At 39.5% G+C, this 25,647-nt stretch overlaps 1 long non-coding RNA gene and 1 other non-coding gene across 3 annotated transcripts; both read right to left on the bottom strand.

Moving 5' to 3' along the window:
* Positions 1-734: 734 nt before the first annotated feature.
* LOC140174195 (uncharacterized) lies at positions 735-2,119 on the bottom strand. Of its 2 annotated transcripts, none has more exons than XR_011863420.1 (2): positions 1,649-2,119; positions 735-1,112 (listed from the first exon to the last, which is right to left on the bottom strand). It is a non-coding gene; the product is annotated as an uncharacterized lncRNA (long non-coding RNA). The 2 variants fall into 2 exon arrangements; XR_011863419.1 differs by having other exon boundaries at positions 1,645-1,909.
* An 18,815-nt stretch (positions 2,120-20,934) lies between these two features.
* Positions 20,935-21,042, bottom strand: LOC112704216 (small nucleolar RNA R71). Its single transcript, XR_003154852.1, has one exon. It is a non-coding gene; the product is annotated as a small nucleolar RNA R71 (small nucleolar RNA).
* Between the last annotated feature and the right edge of the window lie 4,605 nt (positions 21,043-25,647).

Genomic DNA, 25,647 nt, shown 5'->3' with positions numbered 1-25,647 from the left:
TATAAAGAGAATAAATGCTTTAAAATGACAAAAAAAATAGTGATCAAGAAGATTATAGTAGTAAAAAAAGCCACGAAAGTTTTTACTTTATACATTAGAAGAATTTATTTTTGTTATTAATAATAAATTAGCTAAAAAAAATAATTAAAAAAATCTAAATTGTATTCATTAAAAGTATATTTATTCAATGACCATAATTAATTTAAAATATATAGTTTAAAAATTTAGAATAATTTTTTTTTGTCAGATAAATTGGACAATTTTCGATTCTAAATATTAAAAATTCATTCAGAACAATACAAACTCATTCACATCATAAGCACACGCGCAATATTAAAGATTCTATCTATTACTTGACATCAGGTTATCAAAAATTGTGAGAATCAGCGCAATATTAAAGATTCTATCTATTACTTGACATCAGATTATCAAAAATTGTAAGAATCAGATCGGTCATTGAATCAATCATGTAATTGATTCAATAGTTAATGGTTCAATCGAAGTCGAACCATAATTAAACCGATTTAATTAAATATACATTAAAATTATATAAAAATTTAATATATAATTTTAAATATATTAAATTTTTTTTGCTCCCCCTGGCACTGTTCCTCCAAAGGCTTTCGTTTTATTAAATTAATTGACTAAGTTACATGTATAACTAAAATTTTCTGTTTTATTTTAATTAAAGTTTCAAAACCAAATCAACAGATACCATGAAAAAAAGAAAATTGTTTTATTTTAATTAAAATTTCAAAACCAAATCAATAGATACTACATAGAAAAAAAAACTGCATATCTAATTAAAACAAAATTCTCACATTTTTACAATGACTTGAAATCCAAAAAGAACAAGAATATATAACTGATAATATCTCGAATTCAAATCTGACATGCTTGATCAGAACTAGTTAAAATATTAACACTCTATAACAGCATGAGTTTGAGAAATTTGAAAAAGTTGATGACTAAACTAATATAACAGCCTCATTTATGATGTTTAAGTATTATGTTAATTTTTCAAAGTCTGATTCTGATTCTGAACCTTGGCAAGCTTGCTTATCTTCTCAGAGTAATTGATGCAGTACTGCATATGCTCCTTCAATTTTAGCCTGCACCATTCAAACAAAACAATACAATTTACACAAATCACCCTTTATAATCAATTAGTCTCAATTTTCATAACAGTACAAAACACAAATTACCCAAACTCAGAAAATAACAAACATATATTAACAAAATTTATCACTAAACAAAATCAAAATGCATAAAAATAACAAACATATATTAACAAAATTTATCACTAAACAAAATCAAAATGCATAAAAATAACAAACATAATATTTTACCAAGAAAAAACCAACATTAAGATATATTTTTATTGTATAAAACGAATTTAACTCAGAAAATCATTTTGTGATTGCATCTTTCAAATTAGAAAATCAGAAACTAACAAAATTAACCATAAACAAAATTAACTCAAACAAGCAGCAGCAATTCAGAATATTAATTCCAGCAACTTAGAATCACAAAATCATTATTATACTAACTCAGCAACTCAAAATAGTAAACCTAGCAACTCAGAATCACAGAATCAGTATTATTAAAAAAAAGTTGAAAACAAGCAAAAATAAATTGAAGTACCGACAGCGAGGGAGAAAGGAAGTGACGGCAACGACAGAATCGTAAGTGACAGCGACGAAGAAGGGAAGTGAGCTCAAACAGAAAGAGCCAGAGAGAGAGCTCGAACAAGGAAGTGAGCTCGGACAGAGAGACCGTGAGCTCTGACAAATAATGATCAACGGACCCAGCAATCCTTCGCGACGGCGACGGCAGGAGCTTGACGCAAACCTTCGTATGATGGCCAGGAGAGGAAGAACGTCGAGAAGATGGCCAAGCGGACTTTTCCACTGGCGACGATGGCACCCACGGCGAGGAGAAGGGTTCGGCGACGAGTGTGAGTGATGGGTTTCGGATGGTGGCTAGTGGGTGATGGGCTGGTGGCTGTTGGAACTTCGAAGAGAAGAGAGGGAGTGAGGGGATCAGGGGACAGATTAGAGTTTTTTGAGCGAGAGGGGGAAGAAAGAGAACCGGGGGGGGGGTTTGGGCTTCACGTTTCAACTTCAGCCATTTAAATTTTTCTTTTAAGCGTCAACACGACGCCGTTTTCATGAATTTTGACCATTAAATCAAGACTTTGCATGTAGGGAAAAAAAAACATTTATTTTCATCAAGTTTTCGAGGGCCTCATTCAAAACTTCTCGAACTATTACTGATTAACAAAAGATCAAAGCGATTGTTTTGGCTAAAATAATAGAGATAGAAAAAATTGAATTTTGTGAATCTATTTAATAAATACAATAATTAATATTAAAGAGTATGAATTTGTTTGATAAAATAAAATCTACGTGATAGAGTTACTAAAGTGAACAAGCACATCTTATTTAAAAAGAGATCAATTCTTCGTTATCAATTTTCTTCTTTAATTTTCTTACAAGATAACAATCAAAATTCGATTGTCATAGTTTTAGTCTTCCAACAAAATATCAATCAACATTTCTACCACGTATATATAGTTTTTTTTTTTTTTGGAAAAGAAAAATCAAGGTATAAAATTTTAAATGTTCAATCAACAATTTTATCACATATATATTTGGATTCATCCTCTTTAAATGTTCACATTAAGATAAAATTTTATTATTATTGATCTCTTAATTAACTAAAAAATTAAGAATTTGAATCTCACCAAGGTATAAAAAAATATTGAAATAAAAAGCTCACTAGTTAGAAAGTTTTATATGCAGAAGTCAAGGTGTAATATATTTTGTTAGCGTTTTTGGGGGAACTTAGATCTGTCATCATATTTATTACCATAGAACTTAGATCCTAGGCAACTCCGATGGCTATTAGTTCTAAATACAATCTTTTACTTAAATTCATATACATATATAGTGGATAAGTTTCTGTTGTATTGTAGGGTTTGCTGAAATAATAAGGACTAGAAGATTGCTGGAATGTATGAATTAAATAATAGTTCTGGTTTTATTATATTAATGATAATTCGTCACTTTTATTTCTTTATTTATTTTTTTTGGATTATATTTATTGAATAACATTACATTATCTGGCTAGACACAAAGTTGTGATTATTTTTTGCTTGTCGAATGTTTCTAAAAAGAATTAAAGTGAGAATCGTTAAAAAAAATTATGTAAACAATATGTGAAACGAATTGGCGGCAGAGGTCAAAGTGTAAAAACAGGTCCTCAAGCAATAATAAAAAGAAATCACAGTAGATATTTATTAATTATCAATATCTAATGTATCATTATATAAATTAAATAATTAAATGTCAATGAAGAATTTACATTTCATTGACTAGGAGAAAACAGAAAAGTTAGATCATTACTTTTGTTTCGCAAAACCAAAGAATTGGTTGAAATAAAAATTAATTATTTAGCTTAAATCCAATGAATTAAAAATCATCCAATTAAATAACTGAAAGCAAAACTAAATTATTATTTCTATTTCACATAACCAGTCGATTTGTTTAAAAAGAACAATAAAGATAAGATAAGATTTTTTTGTTAACCTATTAAAAATAATCAGGAGTGTATAAACTATAAAAGCTACAGAAACATATAAAGTATAAACATAGAGTAGACCAAATCACTTTTGTTATTTTGCCATGGAGTTCACCATTTCTAAGTGGCAAATCACTTCCATTGAAGACCCAGCTATACCACAGAAGTTTTACTTAGGTGATTGCTTCTCCATCATTGTGAATTGCACTGAGGAATTGATCCAAATTACCCCTCGGTCAAACCCAAACTTTTCTTCGACTACAACTACAGCCAATAAAACAATCTTGGTTTCCTCAAATATCCCATGTAATTGTACTCCACTTACAGTTACAGACTTCAACAGAAAAGACACAATCTTGTTACATAAAATCTTCTCTTCAGTGCCTGTATCCCTGAGTTATTGGACCAAATTTTACCTGCCGTAGGCATAACTGCAAGATGGATTCTAAGGCGGCGCCGTGAAAATTATTACTCTTACATGCCAGAGATTGTTGTGAACCTTCATGTTACCACGCTGTCCACGCACATTATTGTTCAAGATTCTGATATCTATAATGATGATGCTGAATGCGCTATTTGCTTGGAGAAGTTTGGCGATGGTAATGAAGATTCAAGTGTAGGAGTTGTTCGCACAAATTGCTCGCATGTTTTCCATGATCGCTGCATGCTCCGCTGGTTTGGACGTTGTGCCAATTGTCAGTCGCGGTATTCTTGTCCATTGTGCCGCTGCATCATAATTCCAACTTCACATAGTCACGATGAATAGGTGTGTGTTTGGATTTACCTTGGGCAAACTGGAGTTTGAATGGAAGTAATTTTGTAAAATTGATTTTAGGTAGAAGTGAATTTGTGCCAACGTGATTTATGTTTGACAATTCTTACTAAAATTAATTTTGATAATATAAATATTGTTTGGATAATATTAGTTAAAATCACTTCTAGATAAATAATTAATTAATTATTAAAAAATATAATATTAAATTATAATATTATTTTTTTAAATATATTTAATCTTTTTTTATATTTTTAGTATTTTTTATATAATATTTTTTTATAATACTCTATTTTAGTATATTATAATTTTTTATTATTATAATAAAATTAATATTTATTTATAAAATTAAAAATAACATAAAAATTGACAACTTTTTAAGTATTTTTTATAATAAAAATTAATATTTATTTATTAAATTAAAAATAATATATAAAATAACATATTTTAGTACTCTTAATAATTTTATTTCAGTATTTTATAGAGTTTTTTTAATTTGTTCTCATCCAATTAAATTGAAGGAACTTTTTTTTTTCAGTGTTTCGTAGAGTTTTTTAATTTGTTTTACACCTGAATTTAGTTCTGTTTATGTAGCATTGTTATCTTATTTGTTAGAATGTGAATAACAATTTGTTTTCAAGAAAAATTCAAATTTTGATTCATGGAAAAAAAAATCCTAAGGAAAAGGTAAAGAAATTTGTTCTTTTAAGGTATCTAAACGAGTATGACAAATTATTTTGGATTAGTCGAGTGGTTTGTTCACTCGTTCGTTTAAGCAAATCTACAAGGATCATTTAATACATACAAATTAAAAAGAATTTTTTAAAATTATTAGAAAATTATAAAATGTTTTTTAAGGATTAATGAATATCTTAGACGTTTTAGAACAATTTAAATCGAAATTACTTTCTCATTTAAAAAAAAGTTTGATAGATACATGCACTTTTATAATTACATACAATGGCTCATGATGTAGCCTGCTAGTTCATCATTTGATTTCTTAACAAAAAAAAAAAAAAATTAAAATTGATAACATTAATAATTACTGTAAGCGTACTTGCTACTAAAATTACGTTGAAAATCGGTTTATGATATTTATAGTTTTAAATATTGTTTTTGAGATATAATAGCAAAATTCATTTTATTACAAATATATAGATAAAACACAATAAAAAAAAGAATTTATTTTCATTTATATTTTTATCTTAAAAACATAATTCAATCACAATTTATCAACTCACAGAACTCACTGTCCTATTATTTTTCTTTTAATTTGGTTCTTCTGAAAAAAAAAATTCAAACATCTGTAATGAATTAAAGAAACCATGCTGCCCATGCATGCATATCATGACTTTTTGGTGAGTTTCAAGAACACCACAAAAAATAAAAAATATTGGTAAAGAAAATAAGAGAAAGAAAGAAAATGACGTTATTGGTAATTATTGATAATTTACAACCTTCTTAATTTGATTTACAGTATCATAAAAAAAAATTTATGTCAGAAGTTATTCATGTTAATAATTTGATAAACAAAAAAAAAAAATTGACAGAGAAAGAAAAATGAGTTTTTTATTTTAAAAACTTTTAAACAAAAAAAAATTAAAAAAAATATTTAGTGGTTAATCTTATGTATTCTTTATATATTCTTATTAAAATTAATTATTATCAGATTCCGGACTCATCAATTAACTAAAAAATTAAGAATTTAAATCTCACCTAGGCATAAAAAATATTGAAATAAAAAGCTCACTAGGTAGAAAGTTTTATATGCAGAAGTCAAGGTGTAATATATTTTGTTAGCGTTTTTGGGGGGAACTTAGATCTGTCATCATCTTTATTACCTTATGTTACGGTCTGGCCCAAGCCACTTGCGGGTCAACCTGACCCCCTGACGACCCGACCCGAACGGTCGGGCACGTACAGCTCACCACGCGACCCGAACACGCGTCCTTGACAGCTCGCCCCTGCAGCTGTGAGGAACCTTCGAAGGAGGTGGGCCTGTCCTTGCAGGGCTCATCTCTGACACGTATAAATGGGAAAGGACCTACCCTTTCCCCAAGGTACGTCACACATACCACCTACCCACTTTTCGCCTGCACACTGACTGACTTGAGCGTCGGCGTATCTTTGCAGGTAACACCCCCCGTCTCTCCACAACGAGACCTCGGCTGCTCGGTTGGACCACCTCCAGCACAGTCGCTGAACCAAGCACACTCCACCAACTCAAATCACTACCCGAACCATCCGGTATACGACTAACCGTACATTGGCGCCATTTGTGGGGATGTCTGCTGAAGTGACCGGCCTTGAGAATTTGTACAAGACTTTCTTAGAGGAAGAGGATAGTAAGGAGGCCGGAGAGCAATCAGTGGCGCCTCCCGAGAACGAGGGGACACAAATGGCGCCTACCCCTCCTGACGTAGTCATGCCGGACCAAATTGTCAATCCAACGCATGGTTCTCCCGTTCTCCAGGAAGTGGCGGGTACCGGGCACTCTTCTTCCGCTCATCAGGATGAGGATGAGGAGTTGAGGGTTATTCTGACTCCCAAAAGACAAAGGTCGCAATCTAGCCCCGAGGGGGTCCTTACCGTGATGGAAAGGAACTTCGATGCCGGGTCGTTCATAGATACCCAATTGCTTCCCGGCACGGAGGAACATTTCCATGGTACCGACCTTTCGGGGTAAGCTCGATGGATGTCTCGCACTCTCCTTCGCGGTGCGGCCATAGCCCAGAAGGCTGAGTTTGAGCTGTCAGGTATGGCGTCGCTTCATCGGAAACTCGAGACCACCGCCACAGCCAATAATAAGCTCAAGGCCCAAGTTGAAACACTCTAGGAACAGCTGGCCGAGGCGGGGAATAAGCTTGAGGCTGCCGAGAAGAAGGCCGCGTCAGCCGAAGAGAAGTTGAAGACTGCCGACGCTTCTGTGTCTCGTCGACGGAGCATGAGATGACTTTGAAGAGTCAGTTAAGTGCTGCGCAAGGTCGAGTGGTCGTTTTGGAGAAGGAACGGGACACAGCCGTTGCAGCCGCTACGACTGCTCGGGACGAGGCCGATGAATTCAAGAGGAAGCACAAGGAAGTTAGAGAGCAAGGGAAGAATGCGATTTTTATGACCGAAGAGGCCCTTAAGGCTCAAGTGAAGATCATTGCTCTTGATTTCGACACATCGGCGGTTGGTGTTTTCAAGACTATCAAGGACGGCAAGGTTGTCGACATGCCAAAGAAGTGACTTCCTGTACCTTGTGTTTTTATGGGTTTGTTGTAGAACTTCTTGGAATTAAAACTTTTTTGTCGTGACTTGCTAACAGTTCGGTTGGTTTGTGGATACATTTCTTTGCTTATTATGTTGCTTTCGTTTTTCCGTTTGCCAGCTTATTCGTTTTTACCGTTATGTTGGTATTTTGTCAAAGTCGAGTTCTTTCTTTGTTGTGGCCGTTTTGTTATGGCCTTGGCTTAGGGGGCTCCCGGGGTGATCAGTCCCGGGGCCGTATATCGTTGTGTCGTTCGGCACGCATTTTGTGAGACTCGTTTGCGCGATGAGTTGGCCAAGAAAAGTAAACAAAAGAAAACAAAATATGGACAAGTACAATTTAACCGGTAATCAAACAAGTCTATAGTCATAGCAAAGGTATTGTTACGAGGTAAACCACTTAGCTTGTTTGGTCACCATGCATGGGCTAGGAATAAAACCTTCTCAGGTTGTCCGCATTCCATGTTCTCGGGATCTCCTTGCCATTGAGCTTCTCCAACTTGTAGGCTCCTTTGCCGATCACCTCTTTAACTCTGTAGGGACCTTCCCATTTTGTCGCCAGTTTGCCTTCTCCAGGGGTCGGTAAGCCGATGTCGTTGCGTCTTAGGACGAGGTCGTTTTGTTCGAATTCTCTTTTGAGTACATTGGCGTTATGTCGCAGGGCCATTCTTTGCTTGAGCGTTGTTTCCGACAAGTGGGCCATCTCCCTGGTCTCGTCTGCTAAGTCCTTTTCTACGGCTTCCTCTACTCCCTTTAAGAGTAGCCGTGGGATTGGTTCACTGATTTCCACGGGTATCACCGCGTCTAGCCCGTACGTTAGCCGAAAGGGGGTTTCCCCCGTGGACGACTGCTCGGTTGTTCGGTAGGACCAGAGGACCGAGGCAAGTTCGTCGGCCCAGGAACCTTTTTTATTATCCAGCCGCTTCTTGAGTCCTGACAGGATGATTTTGTTGGCGGACTCGACCTGGCCGTTTGTCTGAGGATGTTCTATCGAGGAGAATTTTTGCCTTATGCCCAGGCCTGTGAGGAACTCTGTGAACTTCTTGTCAGTGAATTGGGTCCCGTTGTCTGAGATGACGACCTCTGGGATGCCGAACCGAGTTATCACCTGTCTCTATATGAACTTCCTGCAATTGGATGAGGATATGCTGGCCAGTGGCTCGGCCTCTATCCACTTGGTGTAGTAGTCGATGGCGACGATGAGGTATTTAACTTGTCCTGGACCAACCGGGAAAGGTCCCAAGAGGTCAACTCCCCATTGTGAGAAGGGTCGGGAGGACGTTAAAAGGCTCAGTTCGGAAGCTAGTGCTTTGTGGAAGTTGGCGTTCTCTTGACACTTGACGCATTTTCTCACAAATTCTTTAGAATCTGCCATCATCAATGGCCAGTAGTATCCAGCTCGTATTAGCTTCCTTGCTAGGGCTTTGCCCCCTATGTGATGGCCGCAACACCCTTCAGGACTTTCCTGAGTACATAGTCCGTCTGGTCGGGATGCAGGCATTTTAATAGGGGTTGGCTGAGTCCCTTTTTGAACAAATGTCCCTGAATGATCACGTATTTGGCCACCTCCCTTCTCAATATTTTAGCATCCTTTTCGTCGTCGGGGAGTTTACCGCTTTCCAGGAAGCTAGTGATGGGATCCATCCAGGAGGGGCTCAGCCCTGACAGGTACAGGGTAACCACTGGCTCCTTCATCATGCCTTGAATGAGAGATCGGTTGCCTTCTCCTGGTTTCGTGCTGGCCAACTTGGATAGGAGGTCTGCCGGTGTATTCCTTTCCCTTGGAACGTGTTGGATCATGACCTCCTCGAATGGCTTGCTCAATTCCTTGACCTTTTCCAAGTACTTTTGTAGTAGCGAGTCCCTGGCTTGGTAGCTCCCGTTTACTTGCGAGGTGACGACTTGTGAATCGCTGCATATTTCCAACCTCGTTGCTCCGACTTCTTTTGCCAGGGCTAAGCCTCCTAGGAGAGCTTCGTACTCTGCTTGGTTGTTCGAAATGGAGAACTTGAACTTGATCGACTGCTCGTATACGACCCCAGCTGGGCTTTCTAAGATTATTCAGGCACCCCCGGACGTTTGGTTGGAGGCCCCGTCAACGTGGAGCCTCCACCGTGTGCCCGTCTCTTCGGTTGGCTCCCCCGTTACTTCTACCAGGAAGTCTGCCATTGCTTGTGCCTTGATCGCATTCCGAGGTTCGTACCGTATGTCATATTGGGAGAGCTCAATGGACCAAGTCATCATCCTTCCCGCTAAATCAGGTTTTTGAAGCACTTGTCGGATTCCTTGGTCCGTTCTAATGACAATCTGGTGGCCTTGGAAGTATTGTTTTAATCTTCGAGAAGAGGTCAGGAGCGCCAGAGCTAGCTTCTCCAGTTTGCTGTATCTCAGTTCTGCCCCTTGTAGGGCTCTGCTCACGAAGTAGACTGGTTGTTGAGCCTTCCCCTCTTCTCATACTAGAACTGTTGCCAGGGCTTCCCCCGTTATGGCTAGGTATAGGTATAGTGTTTCTCCGGCCTTGGGCTTTCCGAGCACAGGGGGTGTTGCTAGGATTTTCTTGAAGTGTCTGAACGCTTCCTCGCATGCGGGGGTCCATTCAAATGCTATTCCTTTTCTCATCAGATTAAAGAAGGGCAGGGCCTTTGCTGCCGAAGCCCCGAGGAAGCGGGATAACGAGGTGAGACGACCTGCCAGCCTCTGGACGTCCTTGACATAGCCCGGGCTCTTCATTTGGAGTATTGCTTGGCATTTCTCGGGATTGGCTTCTACTCCCCTTTGGGTTATCATGAATCCTAGGAATTTTCCCGCTTCCATGGCAAAAACGCATTTGAGGGGGTTGAGCCTTATGCCGTGTTGTCGAAGAGATGCGAATACACTTCCCAGGTTGCTCAGGAGGTCGGGGGGCTGTGTAGTCTTTGCGAGGATGTCATCTACGTAGACTTCCACTGTCTTGCCTATGAGGTTGCCAAATATTTTGTTCATCAGCCTTTGGTACGTTGCTCCTGTGTTTTTCAGGCCGAATGGCATAACCTTGTAGCAATAAGTTCCCCCAGGTGTTATAAATGTTGTCTTGTCCTCGTCGGGTCGGTGCATCGGTATTTGGTTGTAGCTGGAATAGGCATCCATGAAGCTTAGATACCGGTATCCCGCCGCCGCGTCAACGAGTGCATCTATGTTGGGAAGGGGAAAACAGTCCTTGGGGCATGCCTTGTTGAGGTCGGAATAGTCTACGCACATTCTCCATTTGCCATTGTGCTTTTTTACCAGAACTACATTTGACAGCCAGGTCGAGTATTCTAGTTCTCGTATAAAACCTGCTTCTAAGAGGCTGGCCGTCTTCCTGGCCACCTCCTCAGCTCTTTCTTGCGACATCTTCCTTTTCCTTTGGGCTACTGGACGGGTGTCCGATTTGACAGCCAGGTGATGAGACATGACATGGGGGTCTATTCATGGCATATCAGCTGGTGTCCAAGCGAATAGATCTCCATTGGCCCTGATCATTTCCAGTAGAGGCTCTTTCAATTCATGTGGGAGGTTTCTATTAACAAACGTGAAATTTTCCTCCGTGTCACCGGCCCTGAACTTTTTCAGGTCCCCCTCTGGTTCTGGTCTGGGCTTATCGTCAACTCTGGCGTCTAGGTCAGGAAGGAACACTCCCGAGGCCTCTTTAGACCTCTTCCTCAGGGAGAGGCTGGCGTTGTCGCAAGCGACTGCCGTTTCTATATCTCCTCTTATGGACCCACAGATCCGTCATCAGTAACGAACTTCATAACCAGTAGCTTCGTGTTGATTACCGCTTCAACATTGTTAATCGTTTTCCTTCCTAGGATGATGTTGTAGGCTGTGGAGTCCCGTAGAACCACGAACTCGGCCATTATTGACCTTCGGCCTTGTCCCTGTCCCACAGAAACCGGTAGAGCTATTACCCCATCTGGCTTGATGAAAAGATCGCCTAGTCCTATGACCCCGTGCTGGTGAGTCGACAGGTCGGCGTCCGTAACCCCAGTGCATCAAACATGTTGCGAAACATAATGTTCGAGTCCACTCCCGTATCCACAAGGATTCGTTTGACGAGGTCGGTTCCCACCCTGGCCATGATGACCATGGGTGGGCTTTCAGGGGCCTCGTCGAACCATTGATCTTCTGGGCCGAAAGAAATGGGTGGAGGCTTCTTGGAACTTTGCACCGACGAGGAAGAGACTGCCAGGACCTTGGTGTCTTTCTTGTGCACCGATCTCAATCTTGGCGCAGTGTTTTTGGTGGTTACTACATTTATCACGATGAGTTAGTGGTCATTGTCTTCTGGCTCTTGTCGCCGTTTCGCCGATCGGGTCTTGCCCTCCTCATTCTGGTCGCGATGTCGTCTCCTCGGCTCCCTTATAAGATGGGAGAATTCGTTCAGTTTGCCGTCCCTTATCGCTTGTTCTAGTGCATCCTTCAGGTCGAAGCAGTCCTGTGTTTGGTGCCCATAGCCCTTATGGTAATCACAGTAGAGGCTCTTGTTTCCCCCAGTGCGGTCTTTGAGTGGTCGGGGTTTCGACAAGATTCCTTTCTCGGCTATTTGCTGATAAACTTCCATGATGGGGAGGGTGAGTGGGGTGTAATTGGTGAATTTTCTAACCCGGGAAAACAGTTTGGGTGCCTTGCTCAAACTTCCGTCTCTGGCCTACTCCTTCAGTCTTTCTCCGTTACCTTGTTGCCTGGGTTGATTGTAGGAGGGTTGCCGTTTATTGGCAGCCACGACTTGGCTGACTTCCTCATCATTTATGTATTCCTTGGCTACGGTTTGGATCTCATGCATCATCCAAACCGGCTTTGTGGTGAGGTGTTTTTGGAAGTCCTCATTAAGGAGGCCGTTCGTCAGACAAAGGCTGGCCACCGAGTCGGCTAAACCGTCGATTTCTAAGCATTCATCGTTGAACCGGTCCAAGTATTTCCTGGTCGGCTCCCCGGGCCTTTGGGTTATCCCAAGTAGGTTAATCGGATGTTTTGCCTTTGCTATCCAGGTTGTGAATTGAGCTAAGAAGGCACGACTGATGTCCAAAAAACCACAGATGGATCCCTACGGGAGGCCGTTAAACCACTGAATCGCGGGTCCTGCCAGGGTGACCGGGAAGGCGCAGCACTTCACCTCGTCTCCTACTCCCTCCAGATTCATTCTAGCCTCGAAGGCCGTGAGGTGTTCCAGAGGATCCTGGGTTCCATCATATCTCATGTCCGTTGGTTTGTCGAAGTGCTTCGGCAACCGAACCTCGAGGATGGATCGGTGGAACGGGGTGGCGCCCATTATTACGGGTCGCCGTGTCCTCCCATACCTCTCTTCCCCGCCCTCATGATCTCGCCCCGTGGGGCGTGTTTCCTTGTCTCGGGAGTAGATGATTGTGTCATTTTGTCTCCTCGGGATAGGCGAGTCTTCCCAGCTGCTTTTCGCTTCCGTTTTGGAGGCGGAGGTGTACCGGGAGTGACTCTGGTGGGAGGCTCTCTCTCGGATTTTGGGAGACGGGGAGTAGCTGGGGTCGGTGGTTCGCTGGTCGTGTTCCTGGTCAGCTAGTTGTCGCTCTAGGTTCTAGACCCTATGGCGCAGTTCCTGCATTATTCTGGCGATGTCGCTACCAGTTCCTCCGATGGGACGCGTTTCTCGCGTCCTTGATGAATGAATTTTTTGACGGTTTAGAATTCACAAATGAATTCTCGTTGCAAGTATAGTTTCTAAACCAATCACTAATCCTTTCATACAAAAAGTTGTTTGTCACTAAAACAAACCCCTAAATTTATAAACCGAAGTATTGAACCTCGGGTCGTTCTCCCTAGGAATTACAATAGAGTGTCTTGTTATTGGTTGTGAGTTATTTTGGGGTTTTGATATGAAGCATGAAAGATAAATGGCAAGAAAGTAAACTAAGGCCTAAAAAGGTCTTGGCAAGGGTTGGTGGTCAAGGATCTCTATCCTAATCACTAACCACAATATGAGAATTGGCAAGGATTAATCTCATTAAATCATCCTCTAACTAGTAGTAAAGGAAAGTCAAATGAGCTATATCAATCCTAGTCCATAAGTCCTAACTCTCCACTAATCCAATTAGTGAGAACTAGAGTAAATGGCTCCCAATCATCAATCACTTGGACATTAGTAACTCAAGAGGTCCTAAGTTACCTTTCCAAGCCAAGAGTATAAAATTCTACTCTAAAATCCAACCAAGCATTTCATCAAACACTTGGAAGGCACAAAAGAAAAGCATAGTAAATTGACAACAAGAATTACTTCTAACAACAATCAAATGTAAAGAATTAGCAACAACAATTAAAGGAAACAAGATCTACATGAATTACCTCTATTTGAATTGGAAGAAAGTAGAAGAAACAAAAGTAGATCTACAACAAAACATAAGAACAACATAAAAGAGATTACACCAAAAGAATAGAAGAAGAATGAATGTAACTACAAGGAATTGAGAGGATAGAAGTAAAAGAAGATGAATTAAAATCTAGATCTAAGAACTAATCCTAATCCTAATCCTAATTCTAGAGAGAAGTGAGAGCTTCTCTCTCTAGAAACTAATTCTAACTACTAAACTAAACTAATGGTAACTAGATGCCTCATCCCTCTTCAATCCTTGACTTAAATAGCATCAGAAATGAGTTGGATTGGGCCCACAAGGCTCCTAAAACCGCTGGGGACGATTTCATTAAAGTGGGCCACGGACAGAATCGGCGCGCGCGCGCAAAGTGCGCGTGCGCGCCCCTGAACGCGAAGCAACATATGGCAAAATTTATATCATTTCGAAGTCCCGGATGTTAGCTTTCCAACCCAACTGGAACCGCATCATTTGGACCTCTGTAGCTCAAGTTATGGTCGTTTAAGTGCGAAGAGGTCGGCTTGACAACTTTCCGGTTCTTTCATTTCTTCATGAGTTCTCCAACTTTACATGCTTTTTCTTCATTCCCTTGATCCAATCTTTGCCTCCTAAACCTTAAATCACTTAACAAACATATCAAGGCATCTAATGGAATCAAGGAGAATTATATTTAGCTATTTTAAGTCCTAAAAAGCATGTTTTCACTCTTAAGCACAATTAAAGGACAATATACAAAACCATGCTATTTCATTGAATAAATGTGGGTAAAAGATTATAAAATCCCCTAAAATCAATACAAGATAAACCGTCAAATTAGGGTTTGTCAACCTCCCCACACTTAAACCAAGCATGTCCTCTCATGCTTAAACCAAGAGAAAGCAAAGGGATCAACATTTATTCAATGAAAACTAACTAAATGCAATCTACCTATATGCAACTATCTACATGAATGCAATTGCTTGGTCAAAATAAATTAATTCCCAAGAAGCATATATGCACAAGGGCTAAGGACTAGCAAGTCTACTTCACAATTGAATTGAGTTATTAAATATTTTTACAAACTTGCATGAGAAGAGATGATCATAGGTGGAAGCATGTAATTGAGCATCGAACCCTTACCGGATGTGTTTGCACTCTATTCGCTCAAGTGTTTAGGGTTGATTCTCTCAATTCTCTCCTAATCATGCTTTCTAAGATTTGTTTTTTTCTTCTAACAATCAACAAATATTTCATGCATGCATACATATATCATGAGGTCTTTTCATAGGTTGTAATGGGGCTAGGGTCAAGGTAGGATGCATATTTGGTTAAGTGGGCTTGGAATTTGAATCTTTGATAAGTTTAAACTTCCCACCTAGCCTATGACATCCTATACAATTAAGTTCTAATCTAACTACCCATTCCTCACTTTTTCACATACTCATGTATTCCTTTTTAATTTCACAACACCTACGCATTGATTTTATTGGACTATACTTAGATTTGGGGCATTTTGTCCCCTTTTTATTTCTTTCTTTTTCTTCTTTTTCTTTCTTTTTCTATTTTTTTCTCTTTTTTTTCTTTTCCATATTATTTTTCTTTTCTCTTTCTTTTCTTTTTCTCATTTTTTTCTTTCTATATACAAGAGCCTCAATGCATAAGGTTTTACATTTGATCAATACATGAGTATGTACCAAATTCCCAATATTTCTAATAATAATACAAAACTACCCTTTTATTCACCCAATGTCCCAAGGTTCCCACACTTGAATGATACTCACACACACTTGCCTAAGCTAATCAAAGATCCAAATTAAGGACATTTATTGTTTTCCGCTTTAGGCTTGTAATGTGCTAAAATTAAGAACAAGTGGGTTAAGCGTAGGCTCAAATATGGCTAACAAAGGAAGATAAAAAGGTAGGCTATATGGGTGAGTGAGCTAATGAAATGATGGCCTCAATCATATAAATGCATGTATACACAAAATAATGGATATAAAGAATCAAACAAATCAAAGATTACAATCATAGAAAGAGAATAATGCACACAAGAAGGAAAAATAATTGGTTATAAGATGTAACCACATCATTAGGCTCAAATCTCACTTGCTTGTGTTCTTAGCTCAAAAATATGATCCACAATATATATATTTCAACCAAGTTCTATGAAAAGTTTTCACTTAAATCAATTGGTGTGCCCTATAGATAGAAATCTTGAAAGATTTCATTATTTTGACTAAGCTTATTTTGTATATATATGCAAAAATAAGAAAATGCAAGTAAAAATCCTAAAATCCTAGAATGAAATGCAAAAGTGTTGGAATTAGAAACTTGTCACCTAAAATCGCCGAACGGTCGGACGACCTCCCCACACTTAAAAGTTTGCACCGTCCTCGGTGCACTCAAAGATGAGCAAGGGGGTACGGCGACTCTCCAGATTGCTACGTGTTCTTAGTCTTGCTTCCGTTATTGCTTGTGGTGCATTCATCATGAAAAACAAAAATATAACACCATAAGATGAGAAAACAAAAGCAAGGAAGCATACATTGTTGGAATGAGGTAAATCACTAGAAATGAGTGAGTGAGTTAGTGTGACATTAATGACAAATAAGTGTGTGAATTCTAAATTGCGCGGTTTAGAACACACATTAGCATAAAAAGCTATGTCACAAAAGAGGCATGCACTTTACTCATTCTAGTATGCTTGAGATGCTTTAAGTGAACTTGTAAGGTAAGACAAGCATTAAAGAAGCATGGAAGCATTCAAGCTAAAACATATGGATGCGTATGATCATGAAACACAATGCATTAAGGTAAATGCACAACATCATCTATCAAGAGGTTGCCTAATCACAAAATAAGGCTCAAATCACATGGTGGCCAAATCATGTAATTCAAGAAGAGTTACAAGTTCGAAGGCAATTCTCATCACTTGGTGTTTTTCAAAAGGTAAGCCTGAAAAACTCAAAACCAAGTAGTAAAATATAACCTCAATCATAGGATCCAACAAATATTATCTAAAAACATTAATGCTAAATTAGCATTTAGGCAATAAGGAGGCAACAATGTGTAGTAAACAAGATCAATAAGCCAACACTTATAATGAAAATGGAGAAAATAAAATGAAAACTAAACTAAAGCTATCTAACAAACTAACTAACAAACTAATTAACTAACTAAAATAAATGGTTATCCATGGTGTTTGGAAGTGTTGGATGAGGGGTGATGAGCGGATAATTTGTACGCTTTTTGGCATTGTTTTTAGTATGTTTTTAGTATGATCTAGTTAGTTTTTAGTATATTTTTATTAGTTTTTAGTTAAAATTCACTTTTCTGGACTTTACTATGAGTTTGTGTGTTTTTCTGTGATTTCAGGTATTTTCTGGCTGAAATTGAGGGACCTGAGCAAAAATCTGATTCAGAGACTAAAAAGGACTGCAGATGCTGTTGGATTCTGACCTCCCTGCACTCGAAGTGGATTTTCTGGAGCTACAGAAGCCCAATTGGCGCGCTCTCAACGGCGTTGGAAAGTAGACATCCTGGAATTTCCAGCAATATATAATAGTCCATACTTTGCCCAAGATATGATGGCCCAAACCGGCGTTCAAAGTCACCCTCAGAAATCCCAGCGTTAAACGCCGGAACTGGCACCCAAATGGGAGTTAAACGCCCAAACTGGCATAAAAGCTGGCGTTTAACTCCAAGAAGAGTCTCTACACGAAAATGCTTCATTGCTCAGCCCAAGCACACACCAAGTGGGCCCGGAAGTGGATTTTTATGTCTTTTACTCATTTCTGTAAACCTTAGGCTACTAGTTCTCTATAAGTAGGACCTTTTACTATTGTATTTGCAGACTTGGGTAGCTATCTTCATTTTTATGCTATCTTAGATCATTGGGAGGCTGGCCATTCGGCCATGCCTAGACCTTGTTCTTATGTATTTTCAACGGTGGAGTTTCTACACACCATAGATTAAGGTGTGGAGCTCTGCTGTACCTCGAGTATTAATGCAATTACTATTGTTCTTCCATTCAATTCCGCTTGTTCTTGTTCTAAGATATCACTTGTTCTTCAACTTGATGAATGTGATGATCCGTGACACTCATCATCATTCTCACCTATGAACGTGTGACTGACAACCACCTCCGTTCTACCTTCGATTGGGTGAATATCTCTTGGATTCCTGATTGCACGATGCATGGTTGATCGCCTGACAACCGAGTGCTCGCCTGACAACCGAGCCAACCATTCCGTGAGATCAGAGTCTTCGTGGTATAGGCTAGAACTGATGGCGGCATTCAAGAGAATCCGGAAGGTCTAACCTTGTCTGTGGTATTCTGAGTAGGATTCAATGATTGAATGACTGTGACGTGCTTCAAACTCCTAGCAGGCGGGGCGTTAGTGACAGACGCAAAAGAATCGCTGGATTCTATTCCGGCCTGACCGAGAACCGACAGATGACTAGCCATGCTGTGACAGAGCATAGGAACATTTTCACTGAGAGGATGGGAGGTAGCCATTGACAACGGTGAAACCCTACACAAGCTTGCCATGGAAAGGAGTAAGAAGGATTGGATGAAGACAGTAGGAAAGCAGAGAGACGGAAGGGAAGGCATCTTCATGCACTTATCTGAAGTTCTTACCAATGAATTACATAAGCACCTCTATCTTTATCTTTTATACTTTTATGCGTTCATCACCATATCCATTTGAGTCGGCCTGACTAAGATTTACAAGATGACCATAGCTTGCTTCATACTAACAATCTCCGTGGGATCGACCCTTACTCGCGTAAGGTTTATTACTTGGACGACCCAGTGCACTTGCTGGTTAGTTGTGCGAAGTTGTGTAATGCCATGGTATTGAACACCAAGTTTTTGGGGTTCATGACCGGGGATTATGAGAGTTGTGAAAAGTATTGTTCACAATTTCGCGCACCAAGTTTTTGGCGCCGTTGCCGGGAATTGTTCAGTTTGGACAACTGATGGTTCATCTTGTTGCTTAGATTAGGTATTTTTTCTTCAAAGTTCTTAAGAATGAATTCTAGTGTTTCAAGGTGATGTTCTCATCATCACCAAAGCTGATTGATCTTCATCAATTTAGCTCTTGAATGCAATGTTCTGCTGAAGCTTGGCTGACCATGTCTAATTCCTTTAGACTGAAGCTTTAGACTAACATTGCATGATTCCTGGAATTCTCATTAAGAATTTTGATATCTTTTTCCACTTAATTTTCGAAAAAGCACAAAAAAAAAATCAAAAAAATCATAAAATCCAAAAAATTTCTTGTTTGAGTCTAGTGTCTCATCTTAAGTTTGGTGTCAATTGCATGCATTCATTCATGTGTCTTAAGGATCTTCAAGTAATTCTTGATGATTTTCGTGCTCTGATCTTTAAATTCAATTGACTTGAGTGTTTTGTGTGTCTCATATGCATTTTCATTAGTGTCAGTAGTATACAAACTGCTAAGTTTGGTGTCTTGCATGCATTGTTGTTTGATTCTTGTTGCATTTTGATTTGTTCTTATTATTAAAAATCCAAAAATATTTTTAATTGGTGTCTTCTCAAGTCAATAATACAAAGAATTGAAGATTCAGAACATACAGCAGAGGAATTGCACAGAAAAAGCTGGGCGTTCAAAACGCCCAGTGAAGAAGGACAGACTGGCGTTTAAACGCCAGCCAGGGTACCTGGTTGGGCGTTTAACGCCCAAAAAGGTATATTTTTGGGCGTTAAACGCCAGAATGTGCACCATTCTGGGCGTTTAACGCCAGGATGGCACAAGGGGGAAGATTCTGTTTTTCAATGCAATTTTTTTCAGGTTTTCAAAGTTTTTCAAAATCAAATCTTTTTCAAATCATATCTTTTCAATCATATGTTTTCAAAATTAATTTCTTTCCTTTTTCAAAGATACTTACTATCAATTAATGATTTGATTCAACAATTCAAGTATATTGCCTTTTTTGTTGAGAAAGGTTTAATGTTTGAATCATATCTTTTCTTGTTAGTCAAGTTTTTAATTTTCAAAATCAAATCTTTTTAAAATATTTTTCAAATCATATCTTCTCAATCACATCTTTTTAAAACTAATCATATTTTCTTAACCACATCTGTTTCAAAATAGTTTTCAATCAAATCTTTTTGATTTCTAATTTTAAAATCTTTTTCAAAAATCACTTGATCTCTTTCCCACTCTTGGTTTTCGAAAATTAATTAGTGTTTTTCAAAATGTTTTCAAAATTTTTTACTTAATTTTCGAAAATTGCTTCCCTCCTTCTCACATCCTTCTATTTATGGACTAACACTATTCCTTAATGCAAAATTCGAACTCCATCTCCTTTGATAAGTTCAAATTTTCTACTTCTGTCTTCTACTCTTCTTTTCCTCTGACACTTCAAGAAATCTCTATACTGTGACATAGAGGATTCCACATTTCTTGTTCTCTTCTCTTTCATATGAGCAGGAGCAAAGACAAAGGCATTCTTGTTGAGGCTGATCCTGAACCTGAAAGGACCTTGAAGAGAAAGCTAAGAGAAGCCAAAGCACAACTCTCTTTAGAGGACCTGACCGAATTCTTCAAAGAAAAAGAACACATGGCAGCCGAAAACAACAATGCCAATAATGCAAGGAAGGTGCTGGGTGACTTTACTGCACCTACTCCCGATTTCTATGGGAGAAGCATCTCTATCCCTGCCATTGGAGCAAACAACTTTGAGCTTAAGCCTCAATTAGTTTCTCTAATGCAACAGAATTGCAAGTTCCATGGACTTCCACTGGAAGATCCTCATCAGTTTTTAGCTGAGTTCTTGCAAATCTGTGACACAGTCAAGACTAATGGGGTTGACCCTGAGGTCTACAGACTTATGCTATTCCCTTTTGCTGTAAGAGACAGAGCTAGGACATGGTTGGACTCTCAACCTAAAGAAAGCCTGGACTCTTGGGAAAAGCTAGTCAATGCCTTCTTGGCAAAGTTCTTTCCACCTCAAAAATTGAGTAAGCTTAGAGTGGAAGTCCAAACCTTCAGACAGAAGGAAGGAGAATCCCTCTATGAAGCTTGGGAAAGATACAAACAATTAATCAGAAAGTGTCCCACTGATATGCTTTCTGAATGGAGCATCATTGGAATTTTCTATGATGGTCTCTCTGAACTGTCCAAGATGTCCTTGGATAGCTCTGCTGGAGGCTCTCTTCATCTGAAGAAGACGCCTACTGAAGCTCAAGAACTGATTGAAATGGTTGCAAATAACCAATTCATGTACACTTCTGAAAGAAATCCTGTGAACAATGGGACTAGTCAGAAGAAAGGAGTTCTTGAGATTGACACTCTGAATGTCATATTGGCTCAGAATAAAATATTGACCCAACAAGTCAATATGATTTCTCAAAGTCTGTTTGGAATGCAAAATGCACCAAGCAGTACTAAGGAGGCTTCATCTGAGGAAGAAGCCTATAATCCTGAGAACCCTTCAATGGAAGAGGTGAATTACATGGGAGAACCCTATGGAAACACCTATAATCCTTCATGGAGAAATCATCCAAATTTCTCATGGAAGGATCAACAGAGACCTCAACAAGGCTTCAATAACAATAATGGTGGAAGAAACAGGTTTAGCAATAGCAAACCTTTTCCATCATCTTCTCAGCAACAGACAGAGAGTTCTAAGCAGAATACCTCTGACTTAGCAACCATGGTCTCTGATCTAATCAAAACCACTCAAAGTTTCATGACTGAAACAAGGTCCTCCATTAGAAACTTGGAAGGACAAGTGGGTCAGCTGAGCAAGAAGATTACTGAACTCCCTCCTAGTACTCTCCCAAGCAATACAGAAGAAAATCCAAAAGGAGAGTGCAAGGCCATCAACATGGCCAAATTTTGGGAAGGAGAAGGGGCAGTGAACGCCACTGAGGAAGGCCTCACTGGGCGTCCACTGGCCTCCAATGAGTTCCCCAATGAGGAACCATGGGAATCTGAGGCTCAAAATGAGACCATAGAGATTCCATTGGACTTACTTCTGCCATTCATGAGCTCTGATGAGTATTCTTCCTCTGAAGAGGATGAGTATGTCACTGAAGAGCAAGTTGCTAAATACCTTGGAGCAATCATGAAGCTGAATGACAAGTTATTTGGAAATGAGACTTGGGAGGATGAACCTCCTTTGCTCACCAAAGAACTGGATAACTTGTCTAGGCAGAAACTGCCTCAAAAGAGACAGGATCCTGGGAAGTTTTCAATACCTTGTACCATAGGCACCATGACCTTCAAGAAGGCCTTGTGTGACTTAGGGTTAAGTGTAAACCTCATGCCTCTCTCTGTAATGGAGAAGTTAGGGATCTCTGAGGTGCAAGCTGCAAAAATCTCACTAGAGATGGCAGACAATTCAAGAAAACAAGCCCATGGACTTGTAGAGGATGTTCTGGTTAAAGTTGAAGACCATTACATCCCTACTGATTTCATAGTCCTTGAGACTGGGAAGTGCATGGATGAATCCATCATCCTTGGCAGAACCTTCCTAGCCACAGCAAAGGCTGTGATTGATGTTGATAGAGGAGAGTTGATCATTCAAGTGAATGAAGAATCCTTGGTGTTTAAGGCTCAAGGATATCCCTCTATCATCATGGAGAGGAAGCATGAAGAGCTTCTCTCAAAACAGAGCCCCCACAGTCAAACTCTAAGTTTGGTGTTGGGAGGCCACAACCAACTTCTAAGATTGGTGTTGAACCCCCACATTCAAACTCTAAGTTTGGTGTTGAGAGGTTCCAACATAGCTCTGAGCATTTCTGAGGCTCCATGAGAGTCCTCTGTCAAGCTAATGACATTAAAGAAGCGCTTGTTAGGAGGCAACCCAATGTTTTCTAATTAACTATTTTCTTTTGTTATTTTATATCTTTTGTAGGTTGATGATCATAAGAAGTCACAAAATCAATGAAAAAAGCAAAAACAGAATGAAAAATAGGAAGAAAAATAGCACACCCTGGAGGACGCACCTACTGGCGTTTAAACGCCAGTGAGGTTAGCTGTTGGGCGTTTAACGCCCAGTCTGGCACCATTCTGGGCGTTTAACGCCAGAAAGGGGCACCAGACTGGCGTTAAACGCCAGAAAAGGGCAAGAAGCTGGCGTTAAACGCCAGAAATGGGCACCAGCCCGGCGTTTAACGCCATAATTGGCACAAAATGTGATTTTGTTTGCCATTTGGTGCAGGGATGACTTTTCCTTGACACCTCAGGATCTGTGGACCCCACAGGATCCCCACCTACCCTACCACTCTCTCTCTCTTCTTCACCCATTCACCAATCACCTCAACACCTCTTCCCCAAAAACCCTTCACCTATCAAATCCCATCTTTCTCTTCACCACTCACATCCATCCTTCATAAAACCCCACCTACCTCACCATTCAAATTCAAACCACTTTCCCACCCAAACCCACCCACAAGTGACCGAAACCTACCCTTTCCCTCTCCTATATAAACCCTCCTTCACTCCTTCATTTTCACACAACTTAACCACCATTTCTCTCCCCTTTGGCCGAACACAAAGCCATTCCCTTTCTCCTCATTTCTTCTTCTTCTACCCTCTTCTTTCTTCTTTTGCTCGAGGACGAGCAAACATTTTAAGTTTGGTGTGGTAAAAGCATTGCTTTTTGTTTTTCCATAACCATTTATGGCATCCAAGGCCGGAGAAACCTCTAGAAAGAGGAAAGGGAAGGCAAAAGCTTCCACCTCCGAGTCATGGGAGATGGAAAGATTCATCTCAAGGGTGCATCAAGACCACTTCTATGAAGTTGTGGCCTTGAAGAAGGTGATCCCCGAGGTCCCTTTTTCACTCAAAAAGGGTGAATATCCGGAGATCCGACATGAGATCCGAAGAAGAGGTTGGGAAGTTCTTACCAACCCCATTCAACAAGTCGGAATCTTGATGGTTCAAGAGTTCTATGCCAATGCATGGATCACCAAGAACCATGATCAAAGTGTGAACCCGAATCCAAAAAATTATCTTACTATGGTTCGGGGGAAATACTTGGACTTTAGTCCGGAAAGTGTGAGGTTGGCGTTCAACTTGCCCATGATGCAAGGAGATGAACATCCTTACACTAGAAGGGTCAACTTTGATCAAAGGTTGGACCAAGTCCTCACAATCATATGTGAAGAGGGCGCCCAATGGAAGAGAGATTCAAGAGGGAAGCCGGTTCAATTAAGAAGGCATGACCTCAAGCCCGTGGCTAGAGGATGGTTGGAGTTCATCCAACGCTCAATCATTCCCACTAGCAACCGGTCCGAAGTTACCATAGACCGGGCTATCATGATCCATAGCATCATGATTGGAGAAGAAATAGAAGTTCATGAGGTTATAGCCCAAGAACTCTATAAGGTGGCGGACAAGTCCTCTACCTTGGCAAGGTTAGCCTTCCCTCATCTCATTTGTCACCTCTGTTATTCAGTTGGAGTTGACATAGAGGGAGACACCCCTATTGATGAGGACAAACCCATCACTAAGAAAAGGATGGAGCACACAAGAGACCCCACTCATCATGAGATCCCTGAGATACCTCAAGGGATGCACTTTCCTCCACAAAACTATTGGGAGCAACTAAACACCTCCCTAGGAGAATTGAGTTCCAACATGGGACAACTAAGGGTGGAGCATCAAGAACACTCCATCATCCTCCATGAAATTAGAGAAGATCAAAGAATCATGAGAGAGGAGCAACAAAGACAAGGAAGAGACATTGAGGAGCTCAAGCACTCCATAGGATCTTCAAGAGGAAGAAAGAGCCGCCATCACTAAGGTGGACCCGTTCCTTAATTTCCTTGTTCTTTATTCTTCTGTTTTTCGAATTCTAGTGCTTATGTTTGTCCATGTTTATGTCTTGTGATCATTAGTGTCTTAGTGTCTATGACTTAAAGTTATGAATGTCCTATGAATCCATCACCTCTCTTAAATAAAAAACGTGCTTAATTGAAAAAGAAAGGAATTGCATGAATTTTGAATTTTATAACAGTTTAATTATTTTGATGTGGTGGCACTACTTTTGTTTTCTGAATGTATGCTTAAACAGTGCATATGTATCTTGAATTTGTGGTTCATGAATGTTGGATCTTGAAAGAATGATGAAAAAGGAGACATGTTACTGAGGATCTGAAAAATCATTACAATGATTCTTGAAGCAAGAAAAAGCATTCATATTCAAAAAAAAATCCGAAAAAAAAAGAAAGAAAAGAAAACGAAAAAAAAAAGAGAAAAGAAAGAAAAATAAAGTTGTGATCCAAGGCAATGAGAGTGTGCTTAAGAACCCTGGACACCTCTAGTTGGGGACTCTAGCAAAGCTGAGTCACAATCTGAAAAGGTTCACCCAATTATGTGTCTGTGGCATGTATGTATCCGGTGGTAATACTGGAAGACAGAGTGCTTTGGGCCACGGCCAAGACTCAATAAGTAGCTTTGTTCAAGAATCATCATACTCTACTAGGAGAATCAATAACACTATCTGGATTCTAAGTTCCTAAAGAAGCCAATCATTCTGAATTTCAAAGGATAGAAGTGAGATGCCAAAACTATTCAGAGGCAAAAAGCTAAAAGCCCCGCTCATCTAATTAATACTGATCTTCATAGATATTTTTAGAATTCATTGCATATTCTCTTCTTTTTATTTTATTTGATTTTCAATTGCTTGAGGACAAGCAACAATTTAAGTTTGGTGTTGTGATGA

This window comes from Arachis hypogaea, chromosome 7 (genome assembly GCF_003086295.3).
Source record: "Arachis hypogaea cultivar Tifrunner chromosome 7, arahy.Tifrunner.gnm2.J5K5, whole genome shotgun sequence".
Taxonomy (NCBI): Eukaryota; Viridiplantae; Streptophyta; class Magnoliopsida; order Fabales; family Fabaceae; genus Arachis; species Arachis hypogaea.
Note: the sequence above shows the minus strand (reverse complement) of the source record. Positions and strands in the feature narration are given on the sequence as shown.